This window comes from Heliangelus exortis, chromosome 7 (assembly GCF_036169615.1).
Source record: "Heliangelus exortis chromosome 7, bHelExo1.hap1, whole genome shotgun sequence".
NCBI classification, from domain to species: domain Eukaryota; kingdom Metazoa; phylum Chordata; class Aves; order Apodiformes; family Trochilidae; genus Heliangelus; species Heliangelus exortis.
In genome coordinates, this window is record NC_092428.1 from 1,095,004 (window position 1) to 1,121,747 (window position 26,744).

At 47.1% G+C, this 26,744-nt stretch overlaps 1 protein-coding gene across 50 annotated transcripts in view; it reads right to left on the bottom strand.

The window, feature by feature from the left end:
• Positions 1-26,744, bottom strand: part of SORBS1 (sorbin and SH3 domain containing 1) — a 168,298-nt gene that overhangs the window by 64,452 nt on the left and 77,102 nt on the right. For 7 of the 50 annotated variants that reach the window (XM_071748041.1, XM_071748053.1, XM_071748066.1 and 4 more), the window contains one exon: positions 6,716-6,823. The exons of 40 other annotated variants lie outside the window; for them this stretch is intronic. The gene's annotated coding sequence lies outside the window, so the exon portion shown is untranslated. Of the gene's footprint in view, positions 1-6,715; positions 6,824-8,484; positions 8,666-26,744 lie in introns of all 50 variants that reach the window. 3 more of the 50 variants (XM_071748044.1, XM_071748045.1, XM_071748047.1) reach the window with 2 other exon arrangements.

Sequence of the window (26,744 nt, forward strand, 5' to 3'; positions counted from 1 at the left end):
TCCACATCCCTTCTCCTCACTTTCATTTTAACACCAGCCTGACAACCAGCATCCAGGAACTGCTTTCAATCCCTCCCTTCCCACAGAAACAGTCAGGATAAAGATGCACTCACTGGGGTGAGGAGGCAGGGACCTGCCCATCTCCCTTCCCAAGAACACAACCCCTTAGTATCTCCTCTCTTTCCAAGCAGCACTGTGGAAATCAGTGTGTGCTGCCCCACTCAGGGCACCCAGTGCCACATCCAGTCCTGGGAGGGCAGCTCCCCAGAGCTCCTGGGGGACCAGCTTTGACTGAAGCCCAGAGAGGTGTCCTTACCTGGATTCTGGCTTTTCAGCCAAGGGTGCCATGTCCTTAGTCCCTTGATTTCACTCCAGAAGAGGCACCAAAGAGTTAAGAAAACCTTTCACTGCCTTGCCTGCTCACTGGGCTGCTGAGGTGTCTCAAGAAATGAGTGGAGGCATCTCTCTCCCTCTCTCTGGCACCCTTAAATACTCTGCTCCTCCTCCTGCTGTGCTGTAAGCAGCCAGCTGGTCCTTACTCACCCCACGGTGTCACTAGGATTGCTCACCAGCAGCCCCCACCCAGCCTGCCTGTCACTGCCCTGTCACTGCCAGCAGGAAAGGGACTGACTCTTCCTGCAGCTCTGGAGCTGGGGAGAGGAAAGAGAAAAGTTTGCAGCTGCCACCCCATGGCACCATGGGGGTGGGGAGGCATTTCAGAGGGGAAGTGGCAGGCAGACCTTGAAGGATCACAGGAGTCCAGGGAAAGCACTTGGAGAAGCACTCTCTTCCCAGCACCTACCTGCCAAGGCAGGAATACTCTCATTAGCACTGGACATGGCAGATCCCATTTCAATGGGCAGGACCTGAAGGGGCAGCTCAAGTTTCTGCACTTGGCAGCTGAGGTTTTGTAGGATGTGACACAGAGTGAAACCAACTGCTTGCATGGCTCCTTCATCACATGCCCACTCCATGGGCCTCCTAAGAGGCATCACTGGAGGTTTGAAGCCCCAAGCTGTGCTAGGATGTCCCCAGAGTGGAGTGTCCCCAAACCAGGGCAGCCTGGCTCCCCTACAGACACCCCAAGACTGGCACTGGGGTGGGGGGTGGAGTGGAGCTTTTAGGGAGGTGAGGGTGTACTCACAGCACTCCAGGCAATGTTTATAGAGCAAGCAGCTGGGAACAAGACTGCCCAAAATCCAGCCCTGGAGGCTGGTTCAGAGAGGACCAAGTGGTATCTGAAATAGTGGAAATAATCTGAAGTCTCTTGGTGTCCTTTGTCACCAGCCCTCAGCAAGCACTGCTGGCTGCTGTGACTGATGCTCCAGAGTCTCTGTCTGCAGCCATCCTTGGGATTTTGATTCCTCAAATACACATCTCCAGACATTGTCTTGCTGCCAAACTCACAGATTGAGGAAATGTACTGAAAATTATTGCAAAGCAAGAATCTCAGCATTCAAACAAGACCTAGAAAGCAACAGAGATGGCACGAGCTGCAGAAGGGCCCAGAGCAAGGATTGCTGTGGGGCAAGGCTTACTCTGACTTCAGATCCTTTCAGTTCAATGGTGGTGAAGGACACAGAGCCAAGGCCAGAAGAGGTGAGAAAATGCTGCTCTGTCTTGCTTATTTTAGACCAACCCCACACCTCAGTGTGAACATGGCACTGGTAGTTCCTATCAGAGTAAACAAAGTGCCCTCAAGACCACACTTACTGCCACATGGTGCTGGAGAGCTTGTACCCAGGCTTTTGGTTTTATTTACCCCAGCAGACATCAGAGACTATTTGCCAAAAAACAGGCCTGGACCTTGGTTTAGAGTCCAGGCCCTTTTGAAAAGTCAGGTGTGCTTGGTTAGGGTGGAGGAAGAAGTGGTTTATTTCTGACATACCAAGAGTCAAGAACAATGGAAATAAGGGGGTTCTGAATGGTCAGACCCTACTCTCTTCTCTGAAACACAAAACCAAAACACAAAACAAAAAAACCACCCCAGGTTGTTCTCAAAAGCAAACCAAAAAGCCCACAACATGGTCCAATGTAAGCTCTGCAGTCATCACCAGCTCCAGTTACTTGAACCATCCCTGTTTGTACAACAATACCCAACAGGGGACCTCCCTCCCCACCCAAAAATTCCCTCCTTCATCTGCAGGTCTGGTGAGGAGCCTGGAGCACATGACAGTGTCAGCTGGAAGCCCCTGCAGCAGGGGTGGGTAAACAAACCTCTGATGGTTTGTCTTCAGGTAATAAAAGTGACCGTGACTAAAATGTTGAGAGAGCAGAAACCACACTGTAAAAATAACAGCTGGGCAGCAAAGGAATGGCACCCAGGGAGAAGCAGAGCAGGGAAGGATCCAGAGGCTGGCCCAGGTCCAAACTGAGATACAGGGAAGTTCAGGTCAAGAATTGGATCCAAAACACTCCTGGGTCTTTGCAGGAACCAGCTTAGACAACCTCCTAACAGCTTGGCAAGGAGAGAGGAGTTTCTGCTACAACCACTTGCATGAGATACTGGATTTTCCCAGTGTTTGCTATTCCAGAGGTGTGAAGGGAGGCCTGGGCAGCAAGCTCTGCATGGCCACATAGCTTGGTATTTTCCAGAGTCCAAGGTAAAAAGCTTTATGAAAAGTTATTATTTTAACATCACCTCACAGTAAGAGTGCACCACCCCCTGCAATTTTCCTGGCACCTCCTGCTGCATTGCCCCCTCTTTACAGCCATGTCTTTGTGCAAAAGACAACATCACCACAACAGCTGAAAGAGGTAACAACAGGAACAAAATCTGCACAACAAAGGGAGTTTCTGGCATTACCAGGTGCCTGTTCTCCAATGTTCTGGACCACTGCTGTAGCCCCCAGTGGCCAAGCCTACCCTTACCACATCTGTTTTGCCACCAGAGTCACAAACAGAGCCTTTCCCTGGAGCCAGAGGGTTGTTCCTGTCACAGGCTAGGCTGGAAATTTTGCTGTGCAAACCATACAAGTTCTGTGTTTTGACACAGCCACACTGGTTCAGTTGTCACAGAATGTTTTAGGTTGGAAGAGACCTCCAAGCTCATCCAGTCCAACCTTTGAGTCCATCACCTAACTACTACACCATGTCCTTAAGGACCAGCTCCAAATGCCTTTTAAATGCCTCCAGGGATGGGGACTCCACCACTGTCCTGGGCCATTCCAATGCCTGACAACCCCCTCAGTGAAAAAATGTTTCTTAACATCAGCCTAAACCTCCCCTGGCACAGCTTCCATCCATTGAGGATGAGGTCAAAGAGGTGCTGGGACATGCAGCTCAGAAAATGAGGTACTTGTGACAGGTCCAGGAGATGCTAAGCAGATGTGATTGTGCTGACTTGGTTTTGCATAAGGATGAGGAAAGGCAAACAAACTCAGGTCATGCTCAAGCTTTTTAGTTCATTTCACTCTGGGGTCTGAATTGCAAAACCAACCTCAGCCAAAAAGACCTCAGCAATCACCCCAGCTCCACCTGACACCCTGCATGCAAACCCATGGGCCTGGCACCCTCACCCTGCTGGGCTGGAGCTTCTGCTTTGTTACAAAACAGCCACCCAGGCTCTGCTTAGGACAGTTCCAAGCACCCTCCCTGCCATTAGAGATGAGCCCTAGCTTGCCCCAAAGCTTCCAACACCCAAATCCCCTTGGATGCCTCCAACAGGAGCCTGAAATCTGCAGCTCAATCCTCCCTGAAAGCTCCAGGACCTGGTGTCACCCCCAGATGAAACCCAGCAGCCTCTGCAGCCTGCCAGGCAGCTTGGTGCCACTGCACAGGGACTCCCCCAGGACTTGGGGATCTGCAGGGCATGGGGGGGTTCAATCTGTCACCAGAGACTCTGCAGAATCCTTGCAGAGATGTCTCTTGGCCTTGGGAGAGCTCTAGGTGGGAACTGCATAGGCCAGGAGGAGCAAGGCTGCAGAGGCCTAGCAAAAAGCCATTCTAACAATTAATACATTAATCCAGTGAGAGCACATAACCTGCTAAGCCTGCACAGAGAGCACTGCACAGCCCACAAGACAAACTCCTGGGAAATCTTCTCACGTGGCTGAGAAAAGCAAATGCAGAGTTCAGGTCCCTGGCTGAAGACTGAAGAACTGTCCTAATGTCCCTCTGGCTGCTGGAGATAAGGGAGGTGCTGTGGGCTGCTGATCCCTCACTTCCAACAGGATAAAAACACCACCTGGTAGGATCACAGCTGACCAGGATTTGGGATGTACAGCATCTTAAGGAAGACTCCTGTGAGAGGCAGCTGTCTCCACTACCTCTGCTCTGCCTGATGCCAGCAGAAGCTGGGAGGGATCAGCTGCTCAGCAGCCACCTGAGGAGCAGCTTCCCCCACTCCCCTGAGCTGCTGACCTACATAAACCCTCATGCAGAGAAACAAGAACAACCTTGCCCCATCTGCCCTGAACACCTCCTGACCCTGGGCCAAGCAGTTTTCTGGAATTCAGGACCTGCTAAACACAACACCCCTGGGAAAAACTGAGGGCTCAGCTAAGTTTGGTGCAGTCAGAGCCACCCTTAAGGATCCGAGCAGCACCTCAGGGAGTGGAAGGCACTGCTGGCTGTGAAGGTAACAGAATACAGCCCAATCAATATTAAAAGCTTTGGTAATGGCACTTGCTGTTTGCCAGTGCTCTTAACCTTTGTGCTGTAGAGCTTAAATTAACCTTAAGGTACTGTCAGGACAAGATCTACTCCTATATTCCAAGCAAAGAAGCTGATTTTTGTAAAATTCTCTCCTTTCCTTCAGACTCAAAATCCTCAGCAATTCAGCACAGTCTCTGGGCCAGCAGCTGAGCTTACTGCCTTTTCCAGTGTGTGACTTGGTAGATTGTTGAGGCCAAAAAAGAAGAGGAAACAAAGAGTAAAGAAGGGAACCAGCAGAAGCAGCAAAGAAAATTCAGTCTCTGCTCACTCTCCATCTCAGTATTTCCCTGCACCCTAATTCCTAAAGAAAAGTGAATACCAACTCAGGCTGCCCACAGCTGATCCTCTGTTGTGCAGGAACAGAACTACAGAGCTAAAAGCAGCAACATGTCTTCCAGGAGATGAGCCTGGGCAGTCATGGCAATGAAGTTTCAGCAGTTCTGCCCCATGTACTCAATGTGTCTGTCATTAGTAAGCAGAGATCCATCCCAAAACACCAGGCTGAAGAGAAAGGAGACATTTGGATTTGCTTCTGACTTGCCCAGCTGGCTGCAATTATTAACATTGGCAACTCTGAAAGCTAATGAGAGAGTCATCACATCTCACAGTTCACAGCTGGAAGTCACTGCCCTTCAGAGCTAACCAGGGTTTAAGTTGCCCTTTCTCATAGATTCCTCCCCCTCAAACTGTGGCTGCCACAGAGTTCTGAAGGCCTTGCTGACTTGAAATCTGTCCTCCAAGGGCAAGACCTGGCCATAGGTGTACTGAGAGGAAATATTCTTGAATCACTGCAGGGGGATAAAGGCAAAAGCTGATCTTCCCCCACCCCCTCCCACCACACCAGCAAAGAAACAGCAACTGGATGACTCAGTAATGATGATGACTGCTGCTCAGTGCACTGCTGGGCTCTGATTAGATTCTTCTTGGCTTCTAACCAGATTAAAAAATAAAAACATTGGCCATTTAGAGAGGCAGGACTGGCCTATTAGCATCAGCACAGGGCTCAGCCAAGACACTCCTGGGTGACTCTCTCTATCCAGAAAGCCCAGAGACCCTTCTAACCTGGAATGAAGCAATCAGAGATGTTACTTTACCCATCAGGACCCTTTGCATCCAAAGTTCCTTATCCCAGAAAACACACAGCTCAGCAGGGCCTGGGGAACACCCACCTCTGGAGTCCTGGGGGCACTGAAGTGCTCACATCCTAACCCAAGTGCACAGGCAGGGGCTGAGAAGCTATGAGCAGACTGGGAAGACATCAAGGAAACCATGTGAAACACACTGTCCCTTCCAGCATCTCTGCCTCATCAGCTCTCCATCTGTTCCCTAAAGTTCAATGGAAAAAATGAAAACTCCCTCCTCCTGCTTTCTGTAAACTCACTCTCACTGCTCCCACTCTGCTTGCTGCCCCAGTGCTGCACCATTCCAACCTCCTCTGGAGCCCAAGATGGGCAGAGCTGCTGTGACCTGCTGGAACTGGAGCCAAAATGACACCCTGGGAAACACCTTCCTCCAGGGGACATCCTGCTCTGTCCCCAGGGCATGTAGGGAAAGGAGGATTTGTTGGACCTGGCAGCAGCCTGAGCAACCTTCAGCATTCACCTGGAGTGATGAATTTGGGAACTGAATCAGGCAGGGAGACCATCAGGAGAACATCCCAATCACCCCTGCAGCACCTCCCTGCCTGCACCAAGGGCAGTTTTATTCCTGTGCAGGAGAAACAATCAGACATCCTTGGACCCACTCAGCAGTGTTTGCCACACTCTGCCTCCCTCCTTCTCCCCCAGCACCTACAAGAGCAAAAGACACAGTCAAGGTCTCCCCTGTACTGTGTTCTCTTCCCTCTAAAGCACCCAAACTGAGAACAGGGAGTTTCCTTCCCTTTGGCAGCCAAGGTTCAGGATCACCCACCAAAAACCCCCACGGTGACCCCACCAAGGTGTAGTGTTGTGCTGTACAACCCAGGGGGGCTGCTCCTAGGAAGAAAAACTCCTTCAGGTGGTAGAGATGGGTGTGATTTGGGTGCCCTGCTCCATTCCTTCCCCTTCAGGCTACTCACACCAGTCAGCTGGATGAACTCCTCAGGCCCAGCTTAGGACAGGATCCTCTGACAGCCACTTCCACTCCTTCTTCTCTTCACATGCACCTGCTACATAGCAGCACATCCCTGCAAAAGTCAAGGAAAATGCCCTCTGTACCCACCAGCCATGCACAGGAAATAAAGTTTCTTGCAGATGAAGCAATTCCCCTTGCTTACCACACAGGAAACAGTCAGTGTAAACAGCAGGCTGAATCCCTGGGTGAGAATCAGGATTTACAGCTGTCTCCAGGGAAGGCTGAAACCATTTTCCTGCTTTTCTGATAGATTCCCCCCCCTCCCCAAGCAGCAAGGACAGCTGAGCAGCACAAATACTCCCTGCAACCTACAGTCTGTATAGTCATGTAAATCACTGCTGATTTCAGCTTCATTTAGTACCCTGCTCTGCAAAATGCAGGGAAGGAGAAATGAGTCCACATCTGCTGCTGCTCTCCCTGCTGCATAAACAGCTCAGTCTGCTCCAGAGCCTGGGCTGGGGGTAACAACAGCCAGAAAGCAGAACCCAGCCAGGAATAAAACCCCTGAGGAGGAAGGGCAGGTAGCAGACACATGCTAAGAGACACACATCAGGTTATCTTGGGACCAAGCCCCTGGGTAGGGTACAAGAAGGGAGCCACAGAGGCAGAAGTCACAGAGGACAGTTTATTTTTTACATGCTTACCAAATGCAACAACTTAACCCCAGCCCAACATTAAGCCTAAATGGTGAGACTTGGTGGATCCATTTGCTGGCTGGCTGTGCAGCTTTGTTGTTTCACTCAGTAACACTAAGAGCAGGGTGCCCTCAGTGAGGTGGCCTTGCAGTTTGATTTATAGGGCAAATATTGGCACCACCCCACTTTAATTGAGTCATTTCTCAGGCTGAGCTTGTCATTCTCAGCTGCTTCTGTACCACCTGGAGAGAGGGGTTCTTCCAGAGGAGGACCCAGGCTCCCTCTCCTCTCCATTGCCTTCCTCAGACTGCTCTGTATTTAACAATTTAAGATTAACTTGAGGAGAGCAAGCAGCAAAGCCACATGCCTGTGCTGGGTGACTGAACCAACCCCTGAGCATGTTTTATTCAAGCTCTGAGAGGAGAGGAGTCACATTTCTTTCAACAAGCAATGCAAGAGCAGAACCTCCAAGGGCCTGGGGCACCCAGCCTGCCAGATGTCCCCAGGACAGCACAGGTGGGACACAGCCATGACACAGAGTAAAACCAGAAGGTGATGCTCAGAGGTAAAAACCCTCAATAAAAGCCTCAGGGACCTTGCTGGGAGCCATGTCAGAACAGAGCTCCAATAATATGATGCCTTTACAAGCCTCAGGATTTCTCTCAAGACTTGCTGCTATCCCAAGCAGTGAGCCCAGAAGAACCAGGGGAGTTTTTCAAGAAAACTACAGCAGTCCTAGGAAAACACCCGTTGAAATCAGTTAGAATTTTCTGTCTAGGACAATCTAGTGGTTGCTCCACCTACAACACATAGAAGGGACCAATGAAAGGAAAGGTTTGGAATGTTTATTGCTACTACTGGGAGGAAAGTTTGCTATAATGTTATCCAGAGAGCATTAATATCCCAGTGGCAAGGTCAAGCCTTGGTTTTGCCGTGACACAAGAAGCTGCCCTGCTGGCATTAACTACCATTTGTTTGCTTTCCCAACCTGCCCTGTCCTTGCAAGCTGGCAAAAGGCTGAAGCTGGCTGGAGTCCCAGCTACCAAAAGCTGCCCAAAGCAGAGAACTTGTTACTCACCACAAGGACTAAGAGCCAGGTTGAGAGGGGGAGGAGAGTAAATGGCACAAAAAGCAACTGATAGAAACTCCTCTGGGTGCTCAGAGTTCTTGCAACTAAAGCTCTACCCTGGCACACAACGTTCAAACTTTCTCCTTGGAAATCTGCCCTGCAGTATCTCCTCCTGGAGGACCATAAGAAGCTATTTTTCAGGAGAAAAAAAAAATAATCAGTGCAGGATTCACAGAAATATCTGTCTGGAGAAACTTTAGGAACAAAACTTCCTGTCAGTGGCAGGAAAATTAGGGCAGTTGACAGTGTGAGAGCTGAAGGGCACTGCCAAAACTTTTCAGCATTTTGTAATTTTTATTTTGTTAGACTTCAGCTGCCTTCTGGCTTTCTCTGCTGTTAGGAGTTTGATTTCCAGAGCAGCAATGCAAAAGGTACTTGGGCTCTTCTTGCAGAAGCAGTCAGCACACCAGGGCCTGACAGTTGGGGTTTTTTTTTACAAAAAAAAAAAAAAACCAAGCCTTTTTTTTTTTTTTTTTTTTTCCAAAAGGCAGTGTGCAGCCAGAGCAGCACTCCCACCTGGGGGCTGCAAATGAAAGCAGCAGTGTAGGTGAGTGCTGAAATCAAGCAGAATCTGGAGAGGAAAAAAAACCCAAACCCAAACCACAAAGCTCAGCGTAAAACCAAAAAAAAAAAAACCCTCAGCACACTGCTGGTAAAGAGGTTTTTTTGTGGGTTTTTTTGTTGGGTTGGTTTGAAGCAGGGGTTTCCTGACTTTAAAGACTCCTTGAGTTCAGAATGTTGGGATCTGCAGTCAACTCAAGGCAGGAGATTCTTCCAGCTTCAGCCTGTCCTGGGACCCAGAACTGCAGGTGCCAAGCAAAAGAAACCCAAGAGTTCCACATTGTTTTCAAGGTAAAAAGATAAAGAGGCTGACCCTGCTTGACTTCATCAGGTTGTTTGCACAGCACCCTGAGCACTGAGCTGTGAAATCAAAGCAAGTACAATGGCAATGAAAAAATAATCAAACACATCAGTGTGGGGCCAAGCTTTGCAATGGGAAAGCAAAGGGCTGGAAAGAATCAAACCCCCAGCAAACAATACCCAGATCTAAAGGCAACAACTGGAAGCAGCTCTGTGAGGATAAAAATATTATTTTGTCATTGTCCACAAAAGAACAGTCAGCCCCCCCCCTTTTTTTTTTTTTTCCAAGGAGTTTAAAGGGACAAGAGAGATGAAGGGCAAACAGATGCATGGATGAGAAGTGATTTGACCTGGTCACCTAACACCAGGGCCCAGTGCCAGGAACAAACTGGGGCTCCTGCTTTCCCAGCACAATGCTCTTTTCACTGCCCTGACCAGCCTGGCAATCCACACCCACCCCTGGAAAGATGTTTCTACAGAACAGGGTTTGTCACCACCCCACCTTCTGGAGGTTGCTGCTCCCTGCAGTGCCGGGGGAAGCGTCCCTGGGAGCAGAGGGCAGAACCCACCAAGCTCAACTGAATCAGCAGGGAAGATAAATTAATCCCCTCTGGTTTTCTGATGATGATCCTGTCTGTGCTCTCAGCTATGGTGATGTTCTTCCACCTAAGACTTGTGGTTCAGTTAGGAAATGTTATTAATGGATCTTTTAGGAACTTCTTACCCAGGCCACTCCTTTTTGTGAGTCCTAGCTTTTGAGTTTACAACAAAAAAGCCATCTCCAGCTAGTGCAAAGATCAGGTTCTGCCAGCATTTTTGCTCATTACAATTAATAAAAAATGTGAGACTCAGCCTGTAACTGATCAGCCATCCCCAATGTTACTGATTTCTGAGAGTTTTTACCAAACTGTTTGTATGGGATCTCTGTGGACTGCTTGGGGAGAGCTGGGCAGAGCTGGGTCCAAAGGAAGCCTGAGGAGAGCAGTGATGCTGTTATTCATCTCCATGCCAGGCCAAATCTGCAGCAGAATGTGATCCCCAGGGAAGTCAACAAAAGAGGCACAAGTACATTCCAGGGTAGATCTTGATCTCTGAAAAACTTTTTAGTTTTTCTCCAATGTAGAAAAGAACCCTTCCAAAGGGCAGACCTTTCATCCTAGCCAGCTTATGTAAACCAGTGGCTTTCCTCACCCACAGCTTCACAAACATGACACACACAGTATGTGATCTCCAAATGCAAATTCCTTACAGGGACTGCTTGGGTTCAGCTCTGCTGAGCAAACACTCTCAGCACATCACACATCTGCTCAGGCTGAGCTCTCAGAAGAAGCAGCTCTTGGTGGCTGCTGCTGCTGCCATTCCTCTTTTTTTTTACCTGCCCAAATGAGGCAGCAAAATCAATTTTCACCTCTTCTCCAGCCCAGTGCAGGCAGCACATTGCTTCCTGGTGCTTGCCAGTGCCAAGCACCCCTCCTTGCTCAGCCACAGCTGCTTCTGCTTGGGCAGACCAGCAGGCAGATACCAGGAGTGCTTTGCAGAGAGAAACAGCCAATATATGCCAGTCAAGTGCACAATAATACAGCTTTTTCCCCAAAAAATCCCCCCACATCAGTACACAGGAAGCTGGAAACAACAGTCAGAGGCAGCTCTCAGCCAAACACATAGTTTAAAAAGAAGGGGTATCTACAGAGGAGGTGTCCCTGGGTGCCAATTCTTCTGCCTCTCCAGCTCAAAGCTGAGGACAGGAATAAAGAGGAAGCAAAAATAATCTGCAAAATAAAGGAACAGAGTCATGGTGCACCTTCACAGCAGTCACAGGGAACCAGGCTTGCAGATCACCACTGTTCCCTGTCAGGTTTGGTGTCACTACACCTTCAGGTGTAATTTCAGCCATGTGCAGTTGCACACCCTGCAATCCATTGGAAAGGAAAGGAGAAAACCAAGCTGTGTTACCAACATGTTGGGAGTGAGCAGAATGGAGAACAGCACAGCAACACCAGAGCTTAAGGCACATTCTCACTTTGTCACCATTTTCCATTAGGTTGTGTTGTCAGCTCCAGGGAGGTGAGATGTGATGCAGCCCAGAGTAACACCAGCCAGATACAGAGGTTACTCTCAGCTGACCCCAACCTCAGTGAGATTAGAGCCAGCCCCTCCCCTTCCCACCTCTTTCATCACCTCTATATTTAACTGCAGATTAACTCATTTCCTCTGTCCACATGTGAGACTGAAGTGCTCTGAGCCCTCTCAGCTCAAGCAGGGCCCCCCTGCATTCTCATGGAAATCACCCCAGGTACTAAAGCATGTCAAGGTGGGGAAGGACTCACTTGCATCATACTCACCAAGCTAAACACTTGCTTCTCAAGAAATAAAAACTGGCAGGCAGCCCAGGCCCCCTCATAATGGGAAACCTCAAATTCTTATCTTGCCCTGTCTCTTGCATAAATCTCAGAGACTGAAGTGCCTCTATTCCCCTGTGTGTTTGAATGAAATGGGGGTCAGTGACCAAGGCAAGGGGTCAAACACACAGTGACTTGGCCTCCAGACACTCTGCTGATTACACTCCTCTAGAAGGAAACAATAGCCCCTCATTCCAGGCAGAGAGGAAAAATAATGAAAAATAATAATAATAAAATATCGCAGCAGGGAAGGAGGAGAGAAAGAGAAGGGGGTGAATCATTTCCCCATCCTCTGCAATCTCACTCCCAAAGGGCTCTGAACCAAGAAGGGAAATGCTGGAGGCAGAGAGAGAAGGGATTGATGTGGAGAGGGGGACAGCACCCACAGCTCTGGGGGCTCCTTGCTGTCCTCTGACCCAGCCAGAGGGGAGGGCAGGTCCTTTTCTTCTTGCTCCCTCCCTTGGTGTCTCAAGAACATTGTGCAAGGAGGACAGTATTTTATTTCTGCTCCACCTCTCTGCAAATCCCTTGGAGTCCTCAGGTGTAAGATCTTTATCCCAGCTCCAGGCAAACATTCAGTGGCTGTAAATAAAGCTGGGACTTTAAATCCAGCCCCAGGGGTTAACTCCACAGTGAATATAATTTTTCACAGCTAACAACTATGATAATGAATTTTACCTCAACAAACACAGAAAGAGTGAAGCATGCAAAATTCAGAACAGGAGTAAGTTTCTTCCCTTAGATTTGGTATCAGTAATCCTTTAAAGTGCAACCACTTATTTACCCCATGTCCCTAATACTAAAACCTCTCCTGCTCCAACTCTTCAAGGGATGAGGCCCCCTTAATTTCCAGTGACTACAATAATGAGCCTCAGTATTCCTGCCAAGAATAACAGAAAATCAATGCAGCCAGTGAGTGGGGAAGCAGGCAGAAAGGCCACTGGCACTGGCTGCAGAACAGCTGGAATAAATTGTCAGTTCCCTTTACTGCATCCTCCAACTGCATCTCCTGGCAAAGGAGGTTATTAAAGGAAAGAAAATGCTTCTGACAAGCTTGTGACACATCTCCAAAGCAATTGCTGTCTCCCCATTCTCCAGGAAACTCTGGCATGACAAACAGATGGCAGTGAGGGAAGGAAGAGTGGAATCACACACAGAGGGTTGGGCTGGAGATTGCAGAGCACATCAGGCAGATGTGCCACTGCCAGAGCAGAACCTGACTGACCTACTGCACACACCAAAACTGAGGTGGTGATGATGATGATGATGATGACACCTGGAAATGCAGAGAACAAAGGCTAAAGTGGCTGAATTCCTCCATGAAAAAAAAAAATCTACTCAGCGGAGACCAATTCACCAAGGTGGTGGCAATTCTCTTGAGCTCAGGTGTTCCCAGGGGGTTGTAAAAAGGTCACAATGATTTGCAAGCATCTATTTATTTAAGGGCAGATGCTGAGCTGAAAGTGTTCTGAAATATTTTTTTTTTCCTGGCAGTATGAGGTCACTGTATATAATCAACAGCAATCTCAAGATGTACCTAAAAATCAATAGCAGCCTTCCAGTGATTTGAGAAACTGCAGTGCTGAAGGGAGGGAAATGAGAAAAATGAGGGTGCTCTGCATGGGGTCACTGTCAGCTCACAGAAAAGCTGACACAGGCACAGTGTCCAGGAGCTGCAGAACTGATGTGAAATGTCCCTCTGCTTCCTCCAAGCCCAGCTCCAGGTTGTGATGAAATGGCAAACACATCTCCTGCAAGCAAGCTTCATTGCTTGCTCCTATCCCTGCTTGCACACACACCCAGCCTGTGTTTGCCCAGGTGACTCTTTTATTTTTCCACTGAGACTTTTTCAATGGAGTCCTTTTCCCCTTTGTTGTTCTTCTAATTCAGCAATGAGGCTCAGACCTTGCACAGCATGATGTGTTCTTGGCAAAACAAAGGGCAAATGCTAAGGCTCTCCCCATCAGGACTACAGGAAAAGTGCTTCCTGTTCTAAAGAACAAACCCATGTTGCAAATTTCTTTAAACCTCGTGTTGTTTTGATGTCTTCAGACGTAAGAGAAGAAAAGAAAATCGATTGTAATCTCTGTGAGAAAAAAATTCTCGTGAGATCCCCTGCCAACCCTGCCTCTTGTGCTTGAACACTGCAAGTGACAAAGGAGCTGGCAAAGTTACACCAGGTATGGCTGCATCCTTAATGGATCTTGTGAAGAAATATCTCTTGCTCAGACAGCCCTTCCAGGAGTCTAAAACCAAGGAAACAGCAGCTCCTGGAGGATCAGTTTGGACCAGAAGAGGCTGAGCTGCAGGTACTGCAGCTGCACTGGGATGCTTGGAGTGCAAGAGGCACTTCCAAGGCAGCACTCTGCCTACTGAGGTCCTGAGGACCACAGCATCTCCTGGGCTGGGATCCAGAATGCTTCAGGAACCAGGCACAGAAGAATCAGGAAGACTCTTGGAGCAGCCACCCAGTAAATCTGCAATGCAAACCAATTAAATAATACTGAGGAACCCTGACAGATTAAACGAGCAAATCAAGTCAAAGCTGAAGAGACTGAAAATGAGAAACATACATTGAGGTTACAAGGAAAGATTAGGGGAATATTTATCTGGACAAGATAGAAGGGAAGAAGGAAAGCTTATTAATTCCAGGCTGTGAGGGAGGTAATGAATGAGTAATTGTGAAGCAAAATTGTGATGTGCCAATTCATCTTGCTCCACACTATAAAAAGGCAGTAAACGTAACAGATATTCTTTTATAAAAATAATTTTCAAAAGGTGGCATAAAATCAGCCTGAGGAATTTATTAGCACAGGGCAAAGAGGGAATACTGTAGGGAAATGGTTTTGCTGGCTTTTAAAAAGGATTAGACAATTATATTAACATAAATAATACCTACAGCTGGGAGAGCTACATGAAGAGTTCCAAGGATCACCAGCCCAAAGGCACCTCTCTCTCCTTCTCTCTCATTTTTGCATCCCTGTGCTTGTGCCTCCAGGCAGGGTCTGCCCTCTCTGAGTCACTGCTGGAATTAGAAAAGCTGTAACATTCCTATTTGGCCCCTACACACAAGAACCCCAAACCATGGGGGAGCAGAGCTTCAAGTTCTCCTCAGGAGTTTTGGGTTGTGCCAGTGCCAGGGAAAGCTGCCTGCAGTTCTGTCTGGTACCACAAGTGCTATTTGTGTTCCCCCAGCAAGCTGGAAAACTCCCCAGCACAGCACCACGTTGCCTGCTTCAGCTCCAGAGTCCTCCTCCCAAAAAAGTCTGCCCCAGCTGGGACTCAAGTCTGCTCCTAAAACGAAGATAAGCACCAAAAAACTCCATCTTTGGAGTTCAGACCACCAAGAAATGTGTGAGCTTTGACTGAGATTCATTTATCATAAAGAGGCTTTGAAAAGCCACGGGGCTAAAATACCAGCCCAGATTTTTAACATCCACTGTTCCAGTAGCTGAAAAAGCCACTGTGAAACTCCTGGTCCTCTCACATAGCTGTGCCCAAACAAGATCATTCACTCTTTAACCCAAAATCTCCTGAGGGATGATTCTCAGTGCTTGAAACCATCCAGAACTGCCCCAGACACTGAAGGAGCTGCTCTGAAAGGTACAAAATCCCCCCAGTCAGAGCACAGAGTGCCACCTCCCCCCCTGGCACACCCTTGGCACTGCACAGACACCCTGACACCCTGTTGTCACCCTGACAAAGGGGGATGTTTTCACAAAGCCTCACCTGATGGAAGCAGAAGACTGCATGACAAGCTCAGCTTTCATCTGAAACAAAATAAAATAAAAAAAACACCACCCCCAAAATGAAAACAGGGAGTTACTGACACAGTGGAGAGAAAATCTTGAAGAACCAGAGAGCAGCAGAAGGCAAAGAAAAGTCATTCTGAATTCCTACATGACAAACAACCTCCCTTTTCATGAGTCTTGAGGTGAAAACACTGAATTTGGAGGGGGACACACACACACATCACAGGCTGATTCAGGAACATCTGAAGTGGCAACACCATGAACATACCACACGTGACTGACTCCACACCACTCCCAGACCTTTTCCCTTGGGAAACACAGATCCAACCTTAACACAAAGACTGATGATATCAAAGAACAAGGGACCAGAGAGTTATTGGGTCAGAAGCTGGAACACTGCCAAGCAGAAGGGTTTTCTGAGCACTTGGTGCCATTGCTCCAGAGGTACCACCTCCCTTGGATCCATCACACCTGTGCTTTTGGGTGTTGAGTGAGGATCCCCCAGACTCAGAGATCCCCCAGAATCACTTCCTCCCCTGCAGTAAATGCTCCAGGCTGCCATGACCTCCTATTTTTAATTTTGTCTGGTGGCCTCTCTTTTTTTTTTTTTTTTTTTCCTTTTAATTTAAAGAATGACATGGACTTTTAAGAACCTCAGCCAGCCACCTTTGTGGCCACAGAAAACAAGCTTAAAAAACTTACCAAAGACTCAGAAGAAAGCAACAATCAAAAGGGCACAGAAAGATCCCAGTACTATTTAGACTCTGAGTATCTCATAACAGAATCTGAGTATCTCATAACATTAACCACAACAACCTTTCCATTGCACTGAAAGCCCTATTCATTGTGTGTCTATCAAAAGACAGACAGATAGCTACACATCACAGCTAAATGTCCCATGGGATGGGGGATACAGTGATAATCCAGTTAGGGATGGAGCACACAACTGCTCAGAATTTCTCCTTCCCCAGGAAGAACAGTACAGACAACACCTCACCCTGCACCACTATGTTGGGTCCTTCACATTTCTGAGGTGTCACTCAGGATGGGAAATGAAAGGGTGTTACATGACTTATGTATCTTTCTACATGCTCTGAGAGGTCACTCACAAGAACAGATGCTACCCATGAACCTGAACAACCAGACTTTCCTGAATTTCCCACCAGATATTATTGAAGTATTCATACCTGTGACTTGGCCCAGCTTTGCTCACCCTCTTTGTGTATGGCTGTGCACAGAATGGAAGCCTTCAGGTTGCTTTTCAAATTCTGTGACCACACTAAACTTTCAGAACTAACCCTATAAACTGGATTCTCTGGGCTTTCAGAGCTTCCCTAATATGGTCATTAAATATCTGAGAGATGAGGACACCTCACAAATACTCAAATGAACTATAAACTCTTCAGACTTATCATTAAGAGAGACAAAAGATATGGCAGATTATAAACTGGTGCCAAGAGACAACTAAGCCACATGCTTGACAAAAGCAGCAAAGCTGTCCAGGATAGCACAGAGAGAAGAGTCAAATATGGATGCAGAATTCCAAAAGGCAGGAAGGATACTCCTGTAAGACTGACCTAGACAAATCATCCTGTACTCTGGTGATTTGCAATATGGCTCTAAGGTAACATTTCTCAACTTTTCAATTTTTAAAACCAAGAAAAAATACTAAAAAGTGAGAAGCAGATAACTTACCCAGCATTAGATACCCAGATCACACTCCCTTTGTTTCTTACTGATAGTTCTAGCTGCTTTGCAAATGTTCATACATTTAATCCAAGTCAAAAATTTCACCCTGAGACAGTGCTGGTTTTTTATGGGACCCCATCTTGGTTACATGAATTTTCTGTTAACCCTGTGCCAGACCTTGTGCAGAGCCTCTTCCCCTCAGACTCCTTTGACTTCATGGAAGTTCACAGGTGGGACCCAGTCAGTGCTGGGGAGACACAAGCACACTGATGAAAAGAGGAAAACTTTCTTCTCCCTGCTTCCACCCATCCATCATCTATCACACCTGCACATTTTTAACTAAGGTGGGGAATTTGGCAGCCACTCCCCATGTCAGCAGCTTGTCTGTCCTGGCCAAGGGGCTGCTAAGCAGGGCCTGGGCATGCATTCACAAGTGAAGAACACTTGGACTCAAGCTGAGAGTTTCCTCTGGATGGAAAGACCTTTGGAACATGACTTCATAGGAAAAGTGACCCATGTTCCAGAAGACCAGGAACTCACTATAATACAATGTTTTTTCCCCATCCATCTGCTCAGTAAAAAATTGGGTTTAGCTTTACTGCAGCCCAGCTGGGCTAGCTGTAACCATGCTGGGCCAAAGATGTTCAAACATTATTAGTTTTGTCTTAAAAAGTGAAAGGTACTCACTTGGTCTGAGCTAAACAGATGTTCAAACACTACCAAAGAGATGCCATGTCCATCAGTTAAGCTGCCAGGATCTTGGGAACTTCCAGGGCATTGTACTCCTCAGCAAGCATAAGCCAGCACTGTTCCAACACATTCCCCAGGAATGGGAGCAAACAGAGCTGCTCCCAGCATGAGTGGAAGGAGTTGGGAAGATATCCCAATTCCAAAGATCAACATCAAGAGGTGCACAGCATGACAGGCTCAGAGCTGTGTCTCCTGACTGCTACAATCTGCAAGGCCTGTGTGCAGTGAGGGTGACTGTGCTGAGCTGGAATACAGTCCCTTGCCATGTGTACTCATGGCCAACATTTTACTCCTGGAATATGCTCAAACCTTAGAAGGAGAACTATTTCATCTGAATCTCTCCATAGCTCACATATGGTGGAGAAGCTCCCAGCTGTGTTAGGTGCCAAGAGAAGATGAGTAAACTTCCACAATAATTAAATTTTTTCTTATTTTCTATCGAGCCTGAGACTTGTGTTTTTTAAAGCAGACCTCAGCAGCACAGCCTCAGGATCTTCTCTGACAGTCAGAAACATGCACTGCTTACACCATCAAGCCAGACCCATGCCATGGTGGCAACTCCATGAACAATCTCTGCCTGTTGAGTCTGAGCTTCAGCCCCAAAGTCACCCCCAAACAAACACAAGAATTCCCTAGCCAGACCCACAGCCCTTGAGCCAGCAGTTATCACACCTCTCTGCCTGGTGAGTGGGAGATGAAGTGATGATAAACCTTCTATGTTCAGAAGTGGACCTGGCAGACTCTGTGGCAAAACACCCATGGAATTCAAGGCATTTTGGTGGAGGGGAACTCCTGAGCCCCACTGCAAAAGCAATAAAGCAGCAGCTCCTTGTTTAACAGGAATGAGACCAGGAGCCTTGGAAAAGGAGGGAGGTGATGAAGGGAAAGCAGATGTGCTGAGGCACTGATACGAAGTATGATCCCTGAGTGACTTCACCAGCTCTAGCCATGCACTGGCATCCTGCTGCTCCTTTCTGGGCAAGGAGGGAGGTGGAGTGCTCTCTGTCCAGAAGATGCTGGTTTCCAAATTCACAATCACAGTATGCAGACATTTCTGTCACAGGATACCAGAAGCATGTTCTTCACCTGGACCTGACCTGACTTCTTCTCCAAATGAATCCTCTCTTGCTCTGCTATCAGGAACCTGGCCTGTAACAAAGACAGAGCTGCATGTGCTCCCTGAAAAGGTGGGTGACTAAAGCTATTTTAATGCAGTTCATGTTCCATATCAGAAGGAGTTATCTCAGCTGCAGAAAACAGATCTCCCACGGAAGACTGACTGATTTGCTGATGTCACTGAGTTTCCTGGAAGGAGACAAAGTTCTGCAATCCAAAGAAATTCTACTCTAGCAATTTCTGTGAACCAAATTAGGATGCATAGTGGCTTGCTTTATTCTCCTTGTCACTTGCATAATTCATGGGAAAATGTTCAGGAAGCCTAAGTACAGATCAGTAGAAGGACAAATTCCAACTTGCAGAAGTCTGAAGCCCATCTAGAGAGGATGACTGCAGCAGATCTGATACTGGTAACTAAATTGTATCTGCAGTTAATTAGCTTGTGGTGTTTTGAGATGTTTCCTGTGATAGCTTTAAGGAAACAAGATGGGAACAGTTTTCTCTTCTACACTGTGCCAGAAACCAGAGACCTCCCTCTCAGCAGAAAACCAGCCCTGGCCCTAACCACAGTCAACACAGCCCTGCAGGAGCTTTTCTGAAAGAGGAGTCTGAACCAACTTGCATTTTCTGTCACATCTCCTGGTTCCTCTGTCCCAGGGGCTCACCCCCAGGGTCCATCACCCCCCCAGGATGGCCTCAAGCAGGTGGGACACAAGGCATCACCTGGGGGGCTGCCTTCCATCTCCCCATATCCATTTGCCATTCAAAGCTCTGCAAGTTTCCTAGCCCCAGGGTTCCTCCTTAGCCCAGACTGAGTGGGATGGATTGCACATCTTTGCTGAAGTAAATCACACAAATGCTTGGCATATCTGGCAAGCAACATCCTTCCCAATCCTTCTTCTCTTCTGTAGGTAACCAGATGCCAACTGGTGCTGTTTTACTGACTCAGCTTGCTAAAAATTTGAACAGCACTTTCCATAAAGTCCACGTTCCTCTAAGACCTTACCCTGAGGCATTACAGACTGTGCCTTTCATTCTGAGAGGATGACTTCAAGTCAAACTGCTTCACCACGAGGCCTTTTTGGGGGTACCAGTGCCTCTTGAAGCAGTATTTTGTCACACCCCCTGCTCCAGGTGTAAGGCACCCCTCCTTCTTGGCTCCTGCACACCAAAACCAAAGGATGCCTTCTGTGGGCCAGAGGCAGCCACGTCCTGCAGCACACGTGGGCTTCCACCAGCACTCCTCAGGAAGCAGAAAGCAAAATCCAGGACAATGCTGCTGGTTTTACCCATCACGGGATAAATGCCCAGAGTGGCAGAGAGGCAGCATTTGGTTATGAATTGTTTGTGACAGGTGACAAAGCTGCTGGCAATCAGTCCTGACCAGCCACGCAAATTGCCAGCAGCAGCCTCTGACCAGATATAGACCTGTGAGGAGCAGCAGCCCTGGGAAAACAGGCTGAGAGCACTGTCACCTCCAGGGCTGCCTGCCAGCTCCAAATGTCAGGGCTGTGCTACTGCAGGCCTCAGAATCCTCTCTGCTCTACGAGCCACTTGACATCTTAATAGGCTTGCCAAAACAAGGAGGCTGAGCCACTCCAACTCCTGTCTCCCTCTTGCATCAACAAGTCACTTGTATTTTAAACACTGCTGGCAGCACTTACTGACTGTGCAGAAGGGGTGATCAACACTCAGGAAAGCAGCCTTGCTTCTGTCAATGCCAGCCTGATAAGTAAGGTGAGGAGGAAACAGAATGAAAATATTTAAGCCTTATTTAGACTCAGCAAAACCTCGGGCAGTTCGGCCTGATCCACTGCCAACCTGCTACATCTGGACTTGGTTTCTGATGAAAGCATCTGCAGCAACAAAGTGATACAATCCAGCCCTAAATAATGAGCGAAGCTTAGAAATAGTCTGTCCTGACAAATGGAAACTATGCTGCTACAAACAGCAAGAACTTGCTGGGTGATAGGGCAGGAGAACTGTGCTGGGTGCTGAAGTCCTGGCAGTCTCAAAGGGTATCAGGAGGGGAACAATAATTCAGTATTTCAGGAGGTGAACAACAACAACAACAACACAACAACACTGTGCTGCACTCAGGACAGAATGAAACCTTTCTGTAACCTGTGTGCCATCTCAGCAACTCCAGGAGAGAAGTCCCTATAGCTGTAACAACACGAGGGCTGTCTGTTGATGGAGGAATTACACCAACTCTATCATGTTTTGTCTTAAGCCCCAAAGGAAGACACAAGTGGCCTGAAAAACTGAGGCTACACCCTGCAGCTGCCAGTAGATTCCTGGAAGGACAAAGAGCATCCTTAATAATACAGCAAACCCTCTCCAGGCACTGCTGCTCTAAGTAGCCAAAGTGATTTGGGGCTTCATGTCTACAATCAAGGTATTAAGGGTTTAATTAATAAGCTTATCCAGTGAAGTGCTGACACTTCCAACAGTCAGGCCCCACCAGTGTGCCCAGAGAAGCTCCCAAAGAGCACAATGAAGGAACTGGATGACTGGGAAGAGAACCACTCTCTACATAATAACCAGGACAAAAAACCTGTGATCAGAAATCACCTCCATGTCCTGACTTTGATGGACAAGTTAGTTACTGCCTGGTGCCTTGCACCTTCCACCTCATCTTTTCAGACCTGAACTGAAGACAAAGAGCAGGGGGTAAATCTAAAATGTCTTCCCCTACTCTGTGTTAAGTTTCAGAGGTAAAAAACTATCAGGCCCAGCAACTTCTGGTTCAGTGTCCTCTGCACAGCACTTACCAAATAGGCTCAGCACCTGAACTTCCAGCTGCTGGAATACTGATGTTAAACAATTACACATCACCACAGGAAAGCCTTGTCCATTGTAAGAATAATTAGGGGATGGTTTCCCAGCCACCCAGCCTGGAGTACCACAGTGACAGAGTACTGCAGGGCACAGAGACACAACTGAACCCCTGTGATGTGCTCAGGGCAGAGCTGGCCACCCCTACTTAGGAATTTACATGTGCAGAAAGGTGAAATCTCATTTGGCTCCAAGTAACCACCAAGGGCACCACACACCCGAAGTATTTGTAGCATAAAACTCTCATCTTCTCATTTTTTTCCCGGAGATTTTAGATTTTGCTGAAAGCTGCACTTTTAATTATCTCTTTGTGACCCTCTAATTTCCATTTCCCATCAAGACCAAGTACCCAGCACTTCCCAGCAGCAAGAATCTCCTGGAAAAAAAAAAAAGATGCTGAGCTGTCAGCAGCACAGAAATACATGAACTCTGTAAAACATTATCCTCTCTCAGGATAACCTCAGTGATGCCTCTCTACTTGTAAGTCAGGTTGCATCCCAGAGACAGTCAATATTATTACCTGTACTTAATAATCTCTTCTGGCAGTTCCTATTTATTCCAATATTTACAGAGACAAAAGTACAGCACCAAGAGAAGATAATCTATACTAAGTCCATGAAAGATTCATGTAACATTATTGATCATGCAAATCCAGAGACAGCACTAAGGAATGGAAATGGAATGAGCTGGTTCCTGAAGTGCCATTCTAGATCATGATCATTTTGGCACCACACATTTATTTACAGAGCCAGCAACAGCCCTGTGCCCCAAGATAACCCCACTGCCACAGACAAACCAGATCACATCTTTCTTTAGGATCTGATTTTGCAGCTTCACACACAAAACAGCAGCTGCTCACATAAAGAGGGATTTCTCTTGCCAGTGAGGGTCTGTGGGCATCTGTTGGGATGTGTCTGTATGGGAGGCTGTGTTCCCATTAAACTGACACTACTCTGGTCTCTTCATTTATCTAACAACCCTCTCAGCTCACATAACAAGAACACTCTTCAAACACAGTTTTAATTTTTACTTCTCTTACCACTTGAATACAAATTGAGCAGCATTACCCTGAGCTGCAGGGTGTGATATTACTTTGAGCTCTAGAACATCAAGAGGAGAAGAATAGGCAGTAACAAAACACTCCCTTATCAGCCTGCAAAGCACACGTGGCATTTAGAAGACAGTGATCCTTGTAGCCTTGTGCACTTTCACAAGGATCTGTTACAAAATGCCACGAGCAACTGATGGATGGGTGCAGGGTTGGGACAGAAAGAAATTGGCTCCCATCAACAGTCTTGTGACCTCCAGCAGGGGTAACACGGGACCCAACACCCTTCTACCACCATCTAGCCCTGCACACCACAAGTCCCCACCACGCTCTTGGCTCTGAAATTCATGATCAGTATGTTGGTTTTCTTCAGAAACCTAAAGGACTTGGATTTGGGGAATGTTCCTCAGAGTTACAAAGCACCGTGCAAGTTTCTCACTGACCAGCAGACAAATGAGTCCAAGCTAATGATGCAAACTGACTCTTACAGAGCACTGGGCACCTTCAGATGGCTGTGCAAACACTGAGCTGCTTTGTTGCATTTCTCTGAGGGGGCTGGGTGTTATTAGGCTTATTTTAGCTATGGGGAAATGAAGAAAATGGAATTTTAAAAAAGTCTTCACGTTTGTTTAATTTTGCTTCCGCCGAAGTTCATGGAAGAAAATTGCCAGGGCCAGACCTGTCTGTGCCTGGGGACTCTTTGTATCCCTCTGGAAGGGCAAAAAGCAGAGTTTTAGAGCTCCTGACCTTCCTGGGCCTCAGTGGCAATGAGAATGAGGCCTCTGTCAGCTGGACTGGGGATGGCTTCACTTCAGCAATGTCTGCTTTGGGAAAGCCCAGCCCCAGCAGCCAGAGGATCTGTGCCCAGTGTCACACCAGGGGCTTGTGACAAAGTGTGACAACTCACTCTGGCTGGCATTGGTGAGCAGCAGAGCAGCTCCTCTCAGTATGTCTCTTGCTTGGGAAGAGGGCTCAGTCACACAGAAAACTTGAAAACATTCTGAAGGGGATTTCAGAAAGAGGAATGGGTGCAAACCAGATGATCTGATAGTTCTGCTGACCAGCCACTCCTCACCTGCTCAAAAGTTAGTGCTGTCTGTGCTAAGCTGCTGTAAGGGGAGGACAAGACAGAACTGCAGTGGGTGTGCAGTGCTAAAAGGTGACCTTACCCAAGTTACTGCACTGACACACACAGAAAACATGGACCAGGGCAGAAAGGCTGAAGGAGTCGTGGAGAAACAAGACCCCAGGAAAAGATTCTGGCTAAGAAGATGGGTGTGGAGGAAGACTGAGGCTACCCTGGGGGGAACAGAGATGTATGACTTGGGACTGAAATGCTGTGTCAAGACAACCACCCAAGTTTGTTTAGAACTCCATCAGTTCAGTAAGTTGTTCCCTCCATCCTCCCCCTCCACCCCCGAGCAGTGGTAACACTTTAACCATGTATGGAAGAGATTTCAGAGGTCTGAGTCATTAAAACCTACAGAGAATAGAAGAACTTGGCAAATCTGAAAGCAAAGCCTTTTAAATGGCTCTGAGACAGCCTGCTCTTCCTTGCTACTGGAGATGTGATAGATGAGTTGCCATTTCTGTGTAGGAGCTGACAACCTGAGCTCTTGAACAAGCCTATAAACTTAATTACACCACCATATGCCCCAAAACCAGTTCAAACATAAATGATCACGTCAAAAACTGTGGGAAATCTTTTGATCTTAAAAGAAAAAAAAAATGAAAAGGAGAAAAGAACAACCAACCAACATTCAAAGTAATTTAAAGTAGCAGTCTTGTGTGTTATCTGCAGACAAACTTCCTGCCAAATATTCTTTCTGCTGTCAAAAGTCACGGCACTGTTGGTTAATTTCTTATTTCCAGCCCTTCAGTGTGCATCAACCAGGATGTTTTCCCATTTTTAGGAGCAGCTGTAACACAATGTGGAGTTACATCTCCTCTTCCAGCACATGGCTTGCTGGAGAGCACTGAGCAGTTTTCCTCTTACCTACAAGTAACAGACACAGAGACATTTCAGAGAAAAAAAAAACCCAAACCTAAACAACTCGACTTAGAGGAAAGATCCAGGGCACAGGAAATGTTGTGTGGAAGGTTACACAATGATAAGACACTGCCCATAAGCACGTGGGATTTACCAGGATAATATCCTGCTTCTGGTAATACCATAAGATGCAAACAGAATTAGTGGGTATGTTTTTTCCCCCCCTCCATATTTTTAGAAGATATTTATCCCCACATCTACCAGAGCTGCCTTTATGAAAAGCAGATTTTCTGATGACACCCAACTTTAAAAGCTTTTAGGATGCTTCCAGAGTGTTGCTAAATAGTCACAATTCAGTGTAGATTTCCTCTCTGAAGATAATTCAGCAGGACTCAGATTCTCATTGAGGAACTGGGATTCAGGAAACCTGAGCTTTATTCCCAGCCTTCTGCACCCCCTGCACTGCAGTGCACTCTCTCATTTTCTCAATTAAAAAAAATATAATTAATGATCCTCTTTGAAGGATCACTTGCACCTCACACAGTAAATCATATGTTTAAACAATATTCCCTACAAATCTGTTCACATTTTACCTACTCTCCCCTTACTCATTTATGAGGATCTATATCCTCCTGCTCATTTTTCCTCAACTTTTTTTTTTTTTTTAAACTCCAACTTCAGATTGGAGTTGAAAATTATTTTGTCACAAGAAGATATCAGGACACTAAGTGAGGATAAAGGCTTTGAAGAGGTATCTGAGAGTGAGCTGTAAAAGAGGTTAGGACAGATCTGGGTGCCAAAAAGCTTCTCAGGAAGCTGGCAAAATAATGAGTTGTAGATAAAAAAGATATAGGCTCCAGAGTTTATCCTCTGTGAAAATTAAGTGGATCTTACAAATTTTGGGAGCTCAAAACACAGAACTGTGGGAATTCAGAAACTAATCAAGTTGGATGGAGTTTCTTGTACAACAGGACAACCCTGAGTTATGTGCTCTTTGCCCTGGAGAATTCACCACATACGGAGCCAGCAGATTTTATTGGAATCTAAAAATAATTTAGGAAGTTACATTAAAACATCTTCATGTGCTAAGCATTACTGCAGCTTGCCTAGCAAGGGAGACCAGCGGGGGAATCTCTGCTTCCCTCCATTCAGACAGTATCAGAACTTGCAATCAAAAATAAAGAGACAAAGATCTCACTTCTGTGGATTAATTGCAGCCAAGTGAAACAAACCAGAGCAGCTCCATGTGCTGCATGTGGCCCTCTCTTAGCAAAGCTTTCAGCAGCTCCTTAACTCAGCACATACCTTCTGTGTGGATACATGCACTTACCCAAAATAACCTGTTTTCATAGTGCAGCAGTTTTAGTACAGCAATAAAGGTCCAGTTGGACCCTACCCCTAACATGCCAGGGGTGTATAAAGCCCACAGTCCTTATCAGTCCATATAGACTCAATACAGATAAAGGAAGCACTGTGACAGGGGTAACACCCTGAGGGCAGCCCAAGGAAGATGGTAGGGATGTCAGGGTGTGTGCTCCAGAGGTAGCTGTTCAACTGACTTCCCTCCTTGACCCCCCTGGTCACTCTCAGAGCTCATTTTCACCTCACCACTCACCAGGGGGGTATTGCTCTGGACCACTGTTGCAAGGAGGTGAATTATCACCTGATGGTTGCCTACAGAGGATTTTTTGTCTAAAGGGAGCCCTTCAGCTCTTCTACAAGAGAAGGTTCTGCTGTGGAAGAGGCAGGAAGCTCTCTGTTAACCA